Below are 4438 nucleotides of genomic sequence, written 5' to 3' on the forward strand. Positions count from 1 at the left end.
AAAAAAAGATACAAAATTCTCAAATGGTGGCAAAATCCCCCAAGGGAAAACAAGAGAGCTATAAAACATGTTTTGTTTCTCGCTTGATACAGACTGTAATTATCTCCAGTTGCAGCTCGGTAGGTGAGCAAGCTTTCCTGACTACCTAAAATAATAAAAAAAAAAAAAGCTGGGGAGCAAGAATGCGCTAGGCATTTCTAAGCTCTAAATGAGTATATTTCATAACATAAAAAGTACATTTAAGATCAGTAGCAGGATGAAATTATGAGAAATTCATCTCAGATTCACTATTTCCTTCAATATTTTTTTTGCATTTCTAGTACAAGTACAAAGAAACGCACGAGAAGCAGAAAGGCCACTACATTGGGTGCCGAACTGCCAAGGAGGATCCCAAGCTGATGTGCGCCGCGCGTGCCATGTTGCTGCAGAACGACCGGCTTTACAGGAAGGCGTACCACGATTCAAAGGCCCAGGTCCACATCCCAGTGGACGCGATGTCAGTGCAGGCAGCCAAGGAGTGTCAGTCCCTAGTCAGCAGCTGCTGAACATCATCATCACCCAGCCGAGCTCCAAACCTCTTTCTCCGCCCCAGCACCAGCCAGTCCCTGCACCCCCTCCCGGGTTATAAGCTACAAGAGCTCTCCTCTCCGCATCCCCTCCGGTTTGAACCACGCATTTCCAGCAGCACTGGTTTCCAGGCTCACCTTCATTTTTGGTTCACAACGTCCCCACGCTGGCGGACGACACCACGGGCACGTTGTTGCGTGCGGAAACGCGAGAGCATCGCAGCCCGGCGCCCGTGCGTGCCGATCCTGCCTTCAGCACAGTCAGGGGCAAGGCAGTCGTTAGCGTCGGCATCACCGGCTCCTCTCTACATTCCTTTAGCTTTAGGCTGTTTCACTCCTCCGGTGCTCGAAAGACAGGTTTGCCATTCCCAGACAAACAAAGCAGCAGCCCAATTTTCCATTTATATTTGATATAGCACCCACAGGGGTGGGGAAAAAAAAAAAAAAATCTATCCAAAAAAACCCAACGCAACTATTTTAAAAGCTGGAACAAGTCAGTTGAGCCAAAAAAATGAATATTATACTGGAGAAGCAAGTATAACTAGGGACGAGATACAGCCGGTTCTTAATGCGCAGCCTGTACAGGTAAATACCCTTCTGAGATTTACCTGATGAAGGTGGGACCAAGCAACTGAAATTTGGCAGCATCAGCAGAAGTTCATTGCAACTTGAGTTTATTCGGGGAAGCCCTGGGAGGTTACAACCCCTTCCCTGTCTTTCTTTCAGGGTTCCTCCGTTGTCTTAACCCACACTTACATCTTCTTCAACTCCTACGCGACCAACCGCATCGTCCAGCTGCTGTTCCCGGCCTCAGACCCTCCAGAACTAATTGATGGGTTGCTGACACTCAGCAAAGCTGAAAGGCAAGGCAAGCTAATGTGCCATCCTACCTGCCCGACCGAGACCCAGCAATACCCACAAGGAAAAATCTTACAAAAGAAACCAGCGGACGCTTAGCAAGACTCACCTGGAGCCATGAGGGAGGCTGCATGTGCAGAAAAAAAAGACAGAAATCCTCCAATTTCTACCTCTGGACACGATCCAGACCGGGAGGTGCAACCTACACTTCTCCTTTCTCGCAGGAGTCCGAGCGAGGCACCCGAGGTCAAGGCCACGACATCCAGAATTGAGGCCACCGCTGTCGGAGGCTTCCCCAGCTCCCAGGCTGGAGCTTTCCGGGCAGCATCAACCACACCAAGCGTAGATCAGCCAAGATGGGACACGCTCCAACGCTCCATCCCCAGCCGGGAAAGAGCAAAGTCTCCTCTTTTCCTCCGCTCCGGACTCGCTGTACGAGGGATCTCTGATCCGCCTTCTCTCCGAACCATCCAGGGCTAAAGCTTTTTGCGGCGTGCTCCAAAATCCTCCTGGCAACCCTACTCCTGCCTTCCTGCGAAGCTGTTTATGCTGGCCGCCGTCACAAGCATCCGAGGCAAGACAGATTCTACAACAGATCTCCTTTGACATTTCTTAAAAGGAAAACCTTCCTCCACCCACGTGGTTCCAGTGACACAAGGTCTCCCAAGTCCCACCCCGCCCAGTAACAACCAGTTTCCTTACTCATCTCGGCTCCAGCAGCACAAGGAGTTACTATGAGCGGAGGTGCCACACAGAGGTAGCTGACAGCCCTGGAAGAGCCGAGGCGGCTAACTGGGTTCCTGCCTCTGAGGGATCATGGAAGGAAAATAAAAAGGACAAACCAGACCTGGTGCCCGCTCTGCTCCTTGCGAAGCCGCTCGTCTTCCACGGAGGAGAAGGGCGAGGATGCGCCATGCGCCACGGGCCGTGCAGGACCAGTGTGCAGGGCAAAGGGATGTGCTCTGTGAGCGGATGGCGCTTTATTTTTGTTCTTGTTTCTTTGGATCCAGGTAAAACATCACCTTTATAACCCCACCTGTACCTACTGCTTAATGCGACACGGCTTCGGGGTAACACCGGCTGTGATCAGCCAGCCCGGAGCAGCGGGGGTGGCAGCGCCGGCCAGGCAGGTCCCTCTTGGAGGACGAAGCACCGAAAGCAAATCTTTGAGCCCTTGCCTGGTCCAGGGCGCTCGCAATGCTCCCCAGCTCACAGCAGCTCTCTAAAGCCTGCGAGGATGCTCAGCGCTCACAGTGAGGATGAGACCGGTGGCGAGGAAGTCGCTCAGGGTAGTTCATCTCCAAGGATTAAGCAGGTAGAAAGCCAGGCTGCTCGTGACAGCGTAGTACCGACCCCACTCCACGTTACACCGTGAGCAGGCGATGGTCAGGCGCTGCAGACGTTGAAAATTTTGCGGGAGCGACAGTGTGCACGTGCACATCCCCTGCACACAGGTTTATGGATGCGCCCGTAGGAGAGAAAATCCTCCCCGTGACGAGCAGGTCACTAAACCGGAGCCCTCAGGAGAAAGGCGCAGGGCTGTCTTAAAAGAAAGCTGGTCACGTCCAAACGAGGAACGGGATCGTCCGGTCCTTTGCCAAGGTTATCGGCAGAGTTTGGGCGGGGAGCAGCGGTGAAGGACAAGCGCCAGTGCCATCCACCAAGAAGCAAGAACCAACCGCAGATAGACAGGCGTTCACAGCAGCTTCAGGAGACCAGAAACATCCTAAACCCTTCGAGAAGGGCTGTTTTCCAGAAAGATTAATCTCTACTCTTCCCGAGTGCAGCATTAAGTCCATCCACGTGCACGGACCACTACAGCCTAACGACGCTCCAGCAGAAGAGGAGGACGCTTTTTCTCCCGGCGTGGTGGGGAAGGAGAGGCGTACAGAAGTATCTCCAACACCGGCATGGACTACGCGAGACGATCCAGGAGGGCAGAACATCTCCCGCATCCCACGTGGGCAAGAACAGTTTTCAGTTGCCCACCGTCAACTAGGAAGCCATCTTTCAGCTTCCGACACGTGGCCAGTAACACCAGTCACCAGTAAATCCCAACCGAGTATTTTTTATTCTTCCAAGCCATCCAAGCAGACCCTAAGCATCCAGACCCAGCCTAAATCAACAGCTCGGTGTTGCTTCCAGCTTCGACCTAGACTTCACATCAGATTGGGAAGCGACGCGGGTACCCCCCACCCACCCCATGAAACAGAACCCGAGGGGAAGCAGGCACCTTCATGCGCAATTCGGAAACACTCGGGGCTGCGTTAGTTCAAAAAAGCAAACGGGTTAGGATACCGGGATAACCACATTTCTCACACACAGGGTCGCACGGAAGAGACTCAGCAACTCAGGCACCTGCACCAGCGTCCAGCATCCAAACCCCAATGTCCCCACGTCAGCCGTAACGTTTGCAGGCACCAAACGCCCGACCGGAGCGTCCGTCCCCATGCGCCGCGGCCAGGTTAGAGCGAAGGCGTCCCAAGCAGCTCTGCCACCATCTTGGTCCCTCCGAACAACAGGAACCGCGCCGCGCCATCATTTATATATTAAAAACTATTATGTGGGTGGAATAAAAGCTGTTTAAAGCCCCTTCCTGCTGGGCTTAGGGAGCAGAAACGGTGTTTACAGGCGCTGAGGAGGTGAGGTCCAACTTACCTGAACGCGCTCCGCTCCCCGCTCTCTAAAAGCCACTTTTGCACCCCTGAATCACGCGATTCCCCTCGCACGCTTAAAACCACACCGAGCCCGTAGGCAAACTGCAGGTTTCACGCGGTTTCGGCTCCTCGTCCGGAGCCTGCCAGCACCGGGGGGATGAAATTGTATGTCTATGGGCTGCCGAGAGCCCGGCACATGCACCGCTCCGACGTCTTCGCTTCCATCTAGGCTGAATACAAACCAACATCTACGTCGTAAAATGCATTTCAACACAGCACACACAAAATGGCTGGCTCCCAAGACAAGCATTTCCATACAATACTATAAAAAGGATAATAACCTAAAAAGGTAATTAA

At 53.0% G+C, this 4438-nt stretch overlaps 1 protein-coding gene across 2 annotated transcripts in view; it reads right to left on the reverse strand.

Moving 5' to 3' along the window:
* GATAD2B (GATA zinc finger domain containing 2B) overlaps positions 1-4438 on the reverse strand; it is a 38015-nt gene that overhangs the window by 22726 nt on the left and 10851 nt on the right. Inside the window, exon 1 of one of the 2 annotated variants that reach the window (XM_035890584.1) lies at positions 4083-4100. The exons of the other annotated variant lie outside the window; for it this stretch is intronic. The gene's annotated coding sequence lies outside the window, so the exon portion shown is untranslated. Of the gene's footprint in view, positions 1-4082; positions 4101-4438 lie in introns of those variants that run through there. 2 annotated transcript variants of the gene reach the window in all.

The sequence above is a fragment of the Egretta garzetta genome, unplaced genomic scaffold, assembly GCF_000687185.1.
Source record: "Egretta garzetta isolate BGI_Z169 unplaced genomic scaffold, ASM68718v1 scaffold350, whole genome shotgun sequence".
NCBI lineage: Eukaryota > Metazoa > Chordata > Aves > Pelecaniformes > Ardeidae > Egretta > Egretta garzetta.